The following is a 13853-nucleotide window of genomic DNA, read 5'->3' as shown; positions in this document are numbered from 1 at the left end:
AAATAAATCACGCTCTGATGCCGACGTCGGGGACGTGGATCTGCAGTAAGAACAATACATCAATGTCGAAACCAACGATGAGAACTCCATAACGGTTGCCAATGCCAACCGGTGTCGAAACAAAATGAAATTAATCTCGGTTTGAAAAATACGGTATAGAATGGTTGTATACATGTTATTTATAGGAGAGATTGTGGTAATGGTTTAGCGCGAACATTGCACGGATTTTGTGTTTAAGATGTAGCGCGAAAGCGCACGAGTTTTTCGAGTTGGGGTATATATGCAATTTCCACGCAGAGTTGTCGTTCCTTGCTCTCACATACAACTCTGCGAAAGGCTCAGCACGCCATTTTGTCTATAAAATAGCTAAAACCGAACAAACGCATTCAATGTATATTTGATTGGATATTTAAGATCGCATGCATTAAATTAAGAAATATGACTTTTAAATGTACGATAAATCATGCAAATACTTGCGAGTTTTAATGCAACTCGTTGGAACTATTTTATTGCCCATTTACGCAGATGGAATCATTCCATGCGCTTTAAATATGTAAAAAATTGAACATAATGTTTATTGAGTGACGTTAGGAATTGCTTCGACGTGTGTATGTACGCTGGTTTCTTAACAACAAAAAACAATATCAATTTTATAATAATGAATTAAGACTGCTATAAGATATCATGGTATGAGATGGTTTTCTTTAATGCAGTGAATGCAATGTTACCGTCGTGCAAGAGATTGTTTAGTATACTGTAACCTCAATGATGAACGCTTGGTATGATCATGACATGAATGAGACGCTTTCATAACAATAGTCCGTTCTGAGCCCAACACACAGGTGAATGTAATGTAACCGTCGTGCAAGAGATTGGTATATATGATGTGCAAATCTATTGAGTCGCCATTCGAGGGTGTATTTGACAGGCAAAAGTAATGGAAAAAGAAAACGAAGGGGTGATAAAGTAGTTTAGGCGTTCATTTGCAAAATACATAGTAATCGGAAGGAGAAGATTTTCGAGGCGAGGACTGATTCACTGCTAGAAGCGGAATGGTGAGATGGACTTTCGAACAAAGGTCAGACTTGATGGTTTTGTTTATTTTAATAACACTGACAACAACATTCCGCTTAAAATTAACACAGGTTGTGTTCATTGTTAACTTTTATGAAAAGTATATTCAATAACATGCTCCATATTTTTATTTGTGCTGTTGTTTTTGTTTAGTCCCAATTATTCTGATACATCAATTGATTCGACTATTGGGTAAAAATTAAACTATTTAAGTTCCAAAAAAGGTCGCAAATGTAATGGTTTTTTAGGATTAATAAATAGGTAAGGCCACATAGTGTGTCACTCCAGGTTGTATTGGTAGTAGAGTTAGATCACTCCTCCACATGTTTTTACGAACACCTTTCTTTATTTTTGTTGTTTTTAAGATATACCCCTTCTATGGGTATATATGTGTTACAAGTTTTTGTATTAGTTCCATACGTATGATTCAACAAACGATTAATTACAATTAACTGCCGTATTTCCTTATAATTCCGCAAGATCTTTGTGTGCGATATATGACGTGGTATGATAATGAGCGGATACAAATTTATGCGTACATATCTTTTAACTATCCAGGTATTCCAATTGTGAATTAAGAATGTTACATCAAAAATGGATATATTACGGAAATTAGATATTCTATTTATATATGAAACAGCAATAGAGACTTGTCTTGTAAACTTTTTCGAAACATGTTTGTGTTTTGCATATATTACATCTCGTTCGCTGGATATTAAAAAAAACAGTTGATATGTTATTTTTGTATACAATAAAAATAAATAAATAAATAAATAAAATCTTTAAGTTGAATTAAAACATTCGAATTATTATATTTTTCATAATAATTTAAGACGTTATTTTTTTCCCTGCAAGGTTGGTGTCAATAATGGTGCATGCGTATGTGCTAATTACCATATTTGTATATGCTGTGGTATAAATTTGGTTTGAAAAGAACGTTGACAGTAAGACTGTTGTTTTAAAACTAAGATGAAAGGCAATTATCGGTTTTGTTAAATTTAGTTTCGTCATAATAAAATGCACTTTTAAATATAAGATACTGTTATGATAACAAAAGTAAACATGATTTATTAGCATTATAAGTCATTTTGTTTTCGTGAATAGTTTTTGTTCTTGTTTGGTCACCTGTTGGCTTGGTGTGTAAAGACATTTTGCTTTTATGGTATTTGGCTGTTTTTGAATGCCAGTTGACATGTGTAATTTGCTTATCGTTTGGTGGAAGCCAGTTGACCAGATGTGGATAAACCCAGTTGGCGCGTGTAGTTTTTTAACCAAACTTGTTAAAACGTACGTTTACATTTACATTTTTGTGTTTATTATATTTTTTAAGATTGTACTGTTCGAAGGTTATTCAATATATTGGAGAACATTAAATGTTAGTTATTAAAGGCCAGATTGGCTTATGTGAATTAACCGGTTTGCTCGTGTTGTCAGTTGACAGATTGTTGAAGGCAGATTTTTTCAGATGCGCATAAGCCAGTTTGCTTGCGTGTCAGTTCACCGAAATTTCTTAAAACACATGTTGAAATTGCATTTACAAATGGTTGCAAAGTTTATGTTTTCAGTAGCTGGACAGTTCGAAGGATAAATAATGAATAGTAACATTAAAGTAAGAGGGCAGCTCGAAAGGTATAATTTGTTTTTTGTGTAAACATGGATTAGAAAATAACTTGTCAAGATTAATAATGATGATTTTATTGATGATGATGTTATTAATGAAGATGATGATGCTAATGTTATTGATGATGAAGATAAGTTTTTTTACAGTATTTTGTGAAAAGATAATACTACATTTACGAACTTTGAGTGAATGAAATCAGTATAGGTTTGATAAATACGGAATAGTGTTGGTCTATACATATTATTTAGAAAAGAAAGAGAGTACGGTTTTGGTTGAGCACAAAAAAATGAACGCGTTTCTCGCTTTTGAGTTTAATTGAACAAAAACAAGTTACGGTTCAGCAACAGGGATTATTCTCAGAAGGTAGATGTATTCTTTTTAGAGTCGCATGAATTAAATTTTGCATCAATACAGGTTTTCTTTGAGATTTGTTTGATAGGTTAAAATTCAATAATTTGACGATGTTTCCAGCCGACCGAGTACCTATAGCTTTGCATTTGAGTGTATTAAAGATTTTGTTATTTTCAAATTAGTTGATCAAAATTAATAGTGTTCTATTATATCTATTGAGCTCATGCTATTTCCATGGAAATTTGAGCTGGGTTTCGATCAGTAGCTTAGAGTATGTCTGTGTTGATGAATTGAACATAAAAACAAATGTATAGTCGGTAGTTTTAATTTTAAGAGCATAAAATACGTATTGATTGTGAGAACATTAGTAACTTGTGTTTGGTATTTGTGTTTGTTTCTTGTGGTCATTGGGCCAATTTGTTAAGGCGAATGGGCATGATTTGGAAAGCCAGTTGGCTTGTATGGTCAGTTGATCGTTGTTTAAGGTAACATTACTACTCGGAATCAACGAAAATTTCTATAATAACTCGTAAAATGGACTTGGCCATTTGACGATCGGTGTTCCTTATGGCAATTGCCGAAGTTTCGGCTCCGGATGTGGTTTGGTAGGATGGATGTTTGTGGATGCGGGGTGCTCGATTTTATTATTGTTTTGCATATCTATTCATACGACACATGAACACTAAAATGGTGTTCGTGTGTCGTATGAATAGATATATTCGCGGGAATTAATTGTGGCCACAAATAAATATAAACGAGCATTTTGTATCTGCAAATATTTGTGTAGTCATACCACATCTGGCGTTCGGGTTTTGGCTGTTGCTATAAGAAACACTGATTGTTAAGGTGTTATCTTTGTTTTACGAAATACTTTACGAAATTGTCGTCGATTTTGAGCGTTAAAGAGACTTTAAAACTTGTCTATCTGATGTGTGAAAGCCAGTTGGCTTGTGTTGTCAGTTTACCGAACTTTCTTAAAACAAAAGTCACATAGAATTAACAATATTTGCAAGTTTATTGTTTGCAGTGCAGTAACTGGACATTTCGAGTAGTATATTAAGTATTGAAGAACAATAATGTATGGTTTATGTAGTATGTTGTTATTATTACCAGGATTATGATTATGATGTTTTCTATGTTTGTTTTAATAATTATCATTACTTTTATAAATATTGTTTTATTATTTCTGTTTTGTTCTATTTTATTATCTTAGTGGTCAGTTGATAGTTTGTTGATGGCCATAGGTGCCTGATGAGTATAAGCCGGTTGGCATGTGTGGTCAGTTGACCGTTTGTAAAGGCCAGAGTATGCCTTATGTTGATATGCCAGTTGGCTAGTGTTAACCGTACTTTCTTAGAACGCATGTCCACATGGAATAACCAATCTTTGCACGTTTATTCTTTGCAGTGCAGTAACTGGACAGTTCGAATGGTATATTAAGTATTGGAGAACATAAAGGTATGGTATATGCAGTATGTAATTATTATTATTAAGATTATGATTATGATGTTTTTTGGTTTTGTTTTAAAATAATAATTAAAATAATAAAATATTTATTATAAGGCTGATGCTATAATAGTTGATAATGATGATGAGTGTTTAAAAGTATTTGGGAATAGAGAATGTTTACAATGTTTCTGACCGATTCACAATTATTGTGGATACATTAAAAGTGTAAATTGCGCAATAAGTACACTGAAGTAAAGCAAGATCATTTACACAGTACGTTATTCACTAACAGTAATTAATGAACCCTTACGTTGAACAATACACGCCACTTTAAATACATAGTATTTCAACATATATAGCCCTCTTTCGACCCTACTATTTGAAAATGAACTGTGCTTTACACAAGTACTTATCATATTAAAACACCCGCGATGTTAAGTTAAATGTTTCTAGCCTTTTCAAGATATATTTAAATAAAATAAAAAATCTCATAACTTAATGACTTTGTTATTGCAATGCCACCCCCTTAGTTGTAATCTTAACGTTGTCACACGCGAAGCAGATCAAACGTAATTATGATTTTAGCAAACTCCGTATGAGGCTGAACATAAAGGATTGTTTATACGGGTCAAATACGACCGCCAAAATAGCAAGCTTAGTGCATGTATGCGCCTTGTATCATCTTAACGTTCATTACATTATCATGTCTGTTCATGTACTGAAGCATTGACACATCACTTAATCTGTATCAGCAGGTGCAGAAAATGGATAGTCATCATCTATCGATAACTTAATTTCAAGTATATTACCAATGCGTAGAATACCAATGAGATGATTATTTAGATATAAAGTTACATATAATGAAAGGACAGTTGTTAGTTATGTCCAAAAGTAAAATAATTGTGAGCTAAGGATCGACTCGATTTGACGTATGAATATATCAATAAACTTCGTGATACATTTAGGTAAATTTGTGAAGATTAATTAAAGCTTGTCAAAAAGAAACAGCTCGACATTAAGGGGTTGAACTGATCAAAGTGCAGTAAAAATACTTATTTATTGTTAAAGGTAAGCAGGGCTTTGAAGGAGTCATGCACATCATTACAACATACACAACAGGGAGTGGTTGTTACATGATTGTTGAATATGTCTGAGTTTATATTTTTGTAATTATTGCAATTGTAATAGTGTACAACATTTAGTGCGTACTTTTGAAAGCATAACTCGCAAAAGTTTGGTCATTACAAATTTTAAAGAAACCATGAATGCTTATATTGTACATAAAGGCTATACTGTATATAAAGGTTAAGTAGTGGACATTGACCATCGGGGTCAATCGAACCATATGATACCCGGTTAGTATTTGTAAATCTCTGTTTACTCTAAGATAACAAGTACACTGACCAAACTTACCGAGTGTTCATAAGGTGTGATTTACCCCGATATCCATTTTTAGAAATAATTATTATATAAGCAATAGTTGTTCATAGTATGTACTTGACCATCTGTTACATCATAGTTTGAATAAGTGAATTATTCCGATCATGCTTTTATCGAGTTATTCGTCATGTAAATATTGTTTACTTAATCTTTAGTTAGAATAAAAATGGAATCACTTAAAAAACAATATTCAGAATAGTTAGTAGTTGTGTAATAAGTCTAATGGTAAGATATTCAATAAAGACATATAAAAAATATTATGTGAGTTTTGGATAAAGATAAAGTTTATCATGCGAAGTTTAGTACCATGGTAGCGCGAGGCTTGACAGAAAGAGAGTCTACATGTATGTGGAAAAATAACCGAGTGTGTCATTCCGCATAAAATTTAAAACAAAGTAGTCTATGAAATAACACATGTTGTATTGAACAAACAACATTTTTAACATTGGTGTCTTATGCTTTTGTGGTGAAAACGAGACAACGCTTATTTATATCAATAACGATATAACAATAACGATAGTTCTATATTAGTGTCGCGGCTCTCGTGTTCACACGCAGAGCTCGTCGTAATCAGTAGGCTAGCGAACATTTGACAAGTGCTCGTGAGAGGACTTCAAAATTCAATATTAGTGATTATTTATTTAGATCTGTATGTGATCCTGTACTCGAGGAGTTTATGACATTGGCGTTTTGGATGTTAAATATTCTGCATAAATCTGTGATGTTAAAATACTTGCTGTTGAAACATTGAATTCCGTGTTAACAGTAGAAGTTTTGTGGTGGGTGGGGAAAATAAAATATGAATTCAAAGTATGTTCAGGAATTGCGAAATACACAGGATTTGTTTGTGAGGTAAGATTTGCTGTACATGTTGTGTTTGTTGTTCTGATGGTGTGTTTAGACATCGACTCTGTTTTTGTGAATGTTGACAATATGGACGAACATCTTTGAAGTTGTATTTCACTTACTGAACATATACTGAACATAAATATGACCAGTAATAGCCATAAGTTATATGGAAGGATCATCATGGCCTCGCAGCTTCTGGACAAGATGTTTTCGCGCAGAATGGTTTGTGTAGCGTTCGACCTAAGGACGATTTGCTGCCACCGCCAAGGTTTTGAGCATCTTTGCAAGTTTCACATCTCCAAAGCGTTATCTCAAAGACCACTGACTGGAGCAACCCTGTTTGGTGCGCGGCGCAAGGTATAATGGATCAAATTCATTTGAGAATCCCTCTGGTCGCTTTACGGAATAAGACGTGTATATAGCGATTGGGTTTTGAATTTACCCCAATCGTGGGGATGACCTTCAAGTAGTCGCCCAGATTTTCACCAGTGCGAGTTTGTGTATGCCTCTCATGAAACTGTTATAATTATTCACCCTCTGCAGTGGTATATGCCCTGATCGGTGAGAGGTTAAGCCTACCTTGGGCGGTGTACTACAGCGATATACAACGGATTGATAATGTCAAGGTATGCATTTTAGAGGTGGTGTTCGGCCTTACAACCAACCATCGGACAACTCAAATAGCTTAAATTGTTTTATTAAACAATTCAGTTTGATAATCCAGTCAAAATGCAGAGTATATGCTAGTTATAAGAAATGATGTGGAAAATTTCAATAATGTATGCATTTATTTTCAAAGAATTCTTTACGATTTGTTTAGATATATTTAGAACAGTAATATACTTATAATACTGTAGATTGTATAATGCAGGTAATTTAAAAAAATGATAACCTGTTTCTTAAGGCCTTTCGTTTTTGCATTAAAGGTTTAACGGAACCGGAAATAACACTGTTCGGAAAACGATGACGACGGAAGAACCGATCCAACGAGCTTATAAAGCCACTAAATGAACTCGGTTCATAGTCCGATCCATCCGGTTTTGTTAAATAGAAGAGGAATCTTGCAACATAGTGATCTAACTGATCAACGGAAATTTCATGTATTTTCTTTGTTTTACCTTTTTGTGCAGGATATCTGCGAAATGTGTTGATATCAGCCACTTTTCGTGTTGCTATGTTTTTTGTGTTCTTGGTCAATGGTCAGGGATTACTTTATTGACATTTTAAATGCTTACATCATTAAACTTATGGCTTTTTGAAGTTTGTTTCCTAATGAAATCCTTATGTTGATAATTCTGAATTGATACTAATTATAAATCCATTTGTTTTTATGCCTATGAATTCGTTCAAAATACTATTTTCTCATTAACTTAAAGAATCAATTCAAAAAAGTAGTTCAGTCTATAAAAAGCATCCCGAAAAAAATTCTGTTCTAATTATACCGATAGTATAGAGCTCAAGTTTATAGGATCGTTGTGATACTTTCGCTTTTCATCTGATAATAGGAATAATCACCATTCGGCATCATTGTTGCCTTTATTGTTAATCAAGTACATTTATGGAATGTAAAATTAGTAACATACACGTATGTCTTGATTCCCCATTCGTCAAGAAAACACTTCATTAAATAAATACAATTGTAGGAAATGCCTTTTTCATGGGATGTGTTTTCTGGGTGTATGCAACAATAACGGACTTGGCTGATGATTTAAGTATGTTTATTATAGACTGCACAAGCAAACAAGTTCAGTTCAATAATAATTCGTTCTATATTGCGATCCATGTCTTCTGTCCTTAGGTCATGTCATTCCCTTGTCTGCATTGTTTTCACGAATTATAAATTTACTTTCCTCCTGAAGAAAACAACACGAATATGTTCGACAATTCAACGTTGTTGAAATAAATATTTCATTAACAATATCTACGAATGCAGATATGGATCTAGGTAATACAAAGGATATTCACGAAATGTAAGTTATGTATACTTGTATTACAAATAGTGTAAATGCATCTATGGTATTTATATTTGGTATATGTACACGTAATGTATATTTTATTTAATCTGAATAAAAAATACATAAATTATGTTGTACTTACCTGGGAAATATGGGTCTGGATCTTGATACCCATAACCTACAAACAATCAGCTTTATGTATGATTTAAAAAATTTAACATGGAAAGACAGCTGTTAACATATGAAGGAGTTTGTTTTGCAATTATAAGATATTGTAATAATAAAGTTAGTATAATAATATGATTTTTTAAAATAATTTTAAATACTCCTTTAATCCCATCCACAGGTTTAACCTGCGTGTAATTATTCTTATTATAATATTTTGTAAACTTATATCAAAATAAAATATAAAAAATAAATGAAAGCGTACAGGTACTTTTCCAAGTATTTTCGTCAACAATCTATTTTTATCGTATTCTCTAACTCAACGTTTGCTTTCTTGTTAGTAATGTTATAATAATTTGAAATGAAATCATCTCTTATCCTGTTTCCATTGAATTTTCTAGAACATTCTTTGCAATACTAAATCAGTGTACTACATATTTAACACTCTCTCTCCCTTTAACTCCGACAAACACGAACACGCACACGCAAGCACAAAAAACACTCGCACACATACATGCCATACACATAGACTAGCATAATATTTATGAAGAACATATAGGAGAGATATTATGTATTGATATTTAGATTCAATACTTAAAGAATTGATTGGATTTTCGTATGTGAAAACGATCGGTTAAAACGAAAAGTACAATACATTGTTATCAATTTACTTATTAGGAATAAAATACCGGTATTGCCACATGCACAAAACATTTCGATTAAATGTTGTAACAACTATATCTCTAACCGATTGCAATTGTTAACTTTTAAATAATATGACCGATAAGACTTGCAGTTTATTTGTTAGACATATTTATGGACTACGGCGTAAGGTCTGAATTGCTGTATGACCCATGCAAACATCAATAATAAGTTCCTACTTAGTAGGTGCTATGTGAAATCATTACTTAATTCGTTTGGGAACAAATACATTTATAAATTGATCACTGTCGATACTGTTTTTGCAACGCGGGCAGCACTCGCCAGCCGGTGTGTATTGCCCTTTAGGGCAGTAGATAGTTGGGCAATACACCTTATAACATGGGTTTGTTGGATATGGACATAGCGGAGGGTATCCCTTATATATATGACTAGACACCGTGCCGCAGAGCGTCACGAGTAGCAAGAATGATACGGCTGATAGCATGGTTTTAGGCTACCTATTATTACCAGATAGCATCAACTTGTATTTATTTCGAAAACTTAATGTACTAATAAACAACAACAAACTTTATTTTGCTCAAAGTAAAAAGATCACTTCAAGATTGTATGATTACATTACATTTCGTTTTTTCAGTATTGAAACAATCTATAAATATCGGAATGCCCTTCGGCAAGTAATTTATCATCAACCATATGCATTACCGTAGTTTTAATGTACGTAGGCCCATTAAGAAAAAGTATATTTTGTCATTTATTCCAAATCTGAAACAAAATACGGGTGTCAAAACATCTCCCTTGATGTTTTGAAATTACCTCCTTATAACCAATATCAAAGAGCTGTTCTTTATTATTCTAATATACACTGTATTATTTGTTTAAATTTCTCAAACCAAAAATAATTCAATATACATATTTGTTAAGTAATAAATCACTTTTGGGTGCTTCTTTGTAGAATCTGAGCACTCGATAATAAAGCTAGACACAATGCAAGGAAACAATAAAAACATACTTAAATGTTATGCTTGCCAAATTAATCTTGTTCGAGCTTGTGTAATTGTAATCCACCGTGTAAGCCTTAAAGCAGATTTGAAAACACAACACGCCGTGTATTTCCTTAATTTGATGTTTTCTGTAATCAAGTATGTTCGGATAATCTCGACTTTAGGCACATTAATAGCTGATAACATTTACATATGCATGCGTTACATACCTTGTGATTTGTGTGCACTGTTTGAATATAAATACTCGTTCGTCGAATTTCAAAATAAAATATCAGTGTACATGTCAGCTTCAGTCTGTCTTACTATCAAAACTTAAGACAGGGTGCAGTATCACGTGACTCTGTGGGGTTCCCCCTTTTAACTTTAATGGATGTATTCACGGCGTTAAATGGTTCTTTATTTCAAATAACGTTTATAAATTATTTTTTTTAAGAATAACAACTAGTGCATAAAATACAGATTTGCATTCTGCTTATCGCGGCCGTTAATCACGCGCACCGCTTCTTTTTTGAGATGCTTTAATAAATGAGCCAATGTTACTTCGGAGGTGGCGCTTAGGCCCGGATGTTTTGAAATAAAACGGATAATTATACAGGGTGATTATGTTTTACATGATTGTAAACACATTTTTCATCACTTAAAAAAATCGGCCAAAATAGTACTATGCAGCGATTACAAATACGTCCAAAGATGTACAGAACCATACAATCACAACCCATTTGAAAACGTGAGGAACTTTATATGTTGTGACATGATTTTATTTGTAAACGCAAATCGATTTATTTTGCCTGTGTGACGAGCAAATTCCCAGCCAATTAAATCGCTCATTACATAAAATGATTGTATTGAACCAGTACGGGTTAATGCGTGTACAAAAACATCGGCTTCTAGCCGATCTAATAGATAAATTTGATTTTTTCAAAAAGAGATGGAGCCAATGCCAAAGAGATGACGCTTAGATTAGAAGGTGGCGCTAATGCATATGTATAGCTATTTCAAAGTGAAATATTTTATGTAATGGTTTGTTTATAATTACCGGACTTACATTATTTTTTTGTAAATTGACTACTTCAACACATTTGTGTCGCGTGCGTTTTTAATTAGAAAAGTAAGTTGTCTTACCTGTCTTGATGGATTTAAACGTTCGTCTTTGTAAGCTAAAAAACATTTAATATTTATTTTACAAAAACGTTAACGGAAACAGACCGCGTTTTCTTCATATATTTTGGAGTTGATAGTGGGGAAAAACAACATATATGAGCCTAATTAAGATTTGTTGACCTTGGCCTTTAATTAATTTAAGCATTTGAATTAAGGGACACAAATCATCGTTACAAGAAGAAGAATTATTCTATATTTAGTTCTTGAATTCATACTGTATACAAATAGTTCGGTCGATTAATTATTTTAATAATGTTGGACATAACGTTATTGGTTTAATTGAGTATTACAATGTTTTGGTATATATCGTACAATTTGTTTTATTCATGTGGGTGACTTCCTAAAGAGGCCTTTTCACAGATTTTGGCCTGTATTGAAGTTTGTCATTAAATGCTTTATATTGATAAATGTAAACATTGGATATAAAAATCTCCAGTAAAAAATCAAGAATAAAATTAAAAAAGAAACAAAAAGTAATTTACAGCAGGTCAGCAACCACTGACACCTGGAGTCCTGGAGTAAAAATCTACCACTTAGACCACTCGGCCGACCGTGCTCGTACAATGATGATACTGTATATAAGCAAGCCATGTAGTTTCATAAAATATAACGAAAACAACAGCCTCTCCAAATTATTCAATCGTTTCGTGTTGCAACGCTTTATAATTTTCAGGTTTTTAATCGTCAAGAGATGCATATAATGGATATGTTCTAACATGGTAAATATTATAACTAGAACGAAAATTTGCGAATCTGAAACAACTTTTTTAATTTTGTTCCGATTCTTGTTATCAAACCACTCGGGCTACGCCCTCGTGGTTTAATTCCTACGCATCGGAAATCCATACCATTGGTTACTACCCCAATAACCAACGGTTACCCGTCGACTATTTCTTAAATATACGTCATGTGATGATGTCATTGCGATCCGACTGTTAATTAATACATCCTGCATTGGCACCATCTCTTATCATTAGCGCCATCCCATAAGCATTGGCTCCATCTCTTTTTGAAACATGCTAAATTATCTACTACGTCGGCAAGAAGCCAATATTTTTGTGCATGCAGCATCCAATGTATGTGGTACGCAATCGTTTGATGTTATTAGGTGGACATTTTCTCGTCACTCAGGATAAACGCCTTGAAATGCTATCTAAAACTCCACCATGTCACAACTTATAAAGATTCTCACGTTTTTAAATAGTTAAAGAATGTATGTTTCTGTACATTTTGGATGAGATAATCTTAAATGAATCGCACTACATTGCCCGATTTTAAAATAATGCGAAATATGTTTAAAAAAAACCATATAAAACCAAATCACCCTGTAAAGTTATCCATTACATTTCAAAACATCGGGGTCTGAGCGCCACCTCGGAAGTTGCATTGGCTCATTTATTAATGCATCTCAAAAAAGAGATGGCGCGCGTGATTAACGGCAGTGCTTATGGCAATGCGAAATACATCGGAATTACTTGAATTAATAAGCATGTGTTCTTGTTCAAAAATTATGTATCAACTACATTCATTGTACACGGTTATGATTCACGCAACGTGCAATTTTGTCAACGATTTCAGTGGTATTCAAGGATTTATTTTTATTCCTTACGATATCGGCACAAACTGAAAGAAAAACAGTATTTTATGCACTAAATATTTTTGAAAATGTATTTCAATAACTTGAGAGATTTGAAAAAATAAGGTTCTTAACAGTGTGTTTACATTCTGTCCAGCCCGTGTGTAAAACCCAGAAAACTCGGTTGATTCTGCACCCTGAAGATACAGTCCCATAAAGGAATACTCGTCCTTACAGTGCAGTCTTTTCTTGTAGGCAAGCAATCTGACATTCAAATGAAGATTAAAGTTGAAAAGCTACTTCTACAAACAATATGCGTAAGGTTGATTAATTTATGCTAAGTAAACGTGGTATATACATGTATACTTTTTTACCCCGTTTATGATATATACATGCATATTTCTTAAACCCGTTTATCGAAAAATTATGAGCTTTACAAAATTTCGCGTTTCTATGTATGATGCATCATTTGGATCGGCTTTGTTAATCTTAAGTTTCAAATATGACTGATGATATAATGGACCAACTGCATAAGGATATAATTTGTT

The sequence above is a fragment of the Dreissena polymorpha genome, chromosome 8 (genome assembly GCF_020536995.1).
Source record: "Dreissena polymorpha isolate Duluth1 chromosome 8, UMN_Dpol_1.0, whole genome shotgun sequence".
NCBI lineage: Eukaryota > Metazoa > Mollusca > Bivalvia > Myida > Dreissenidae > Dreissena > Dreissena polymorpha.
The sequence above is the reverse complement of the archived record's forward strand: the minus strand, read 5'-3'. Positions refer to the sequence as shown.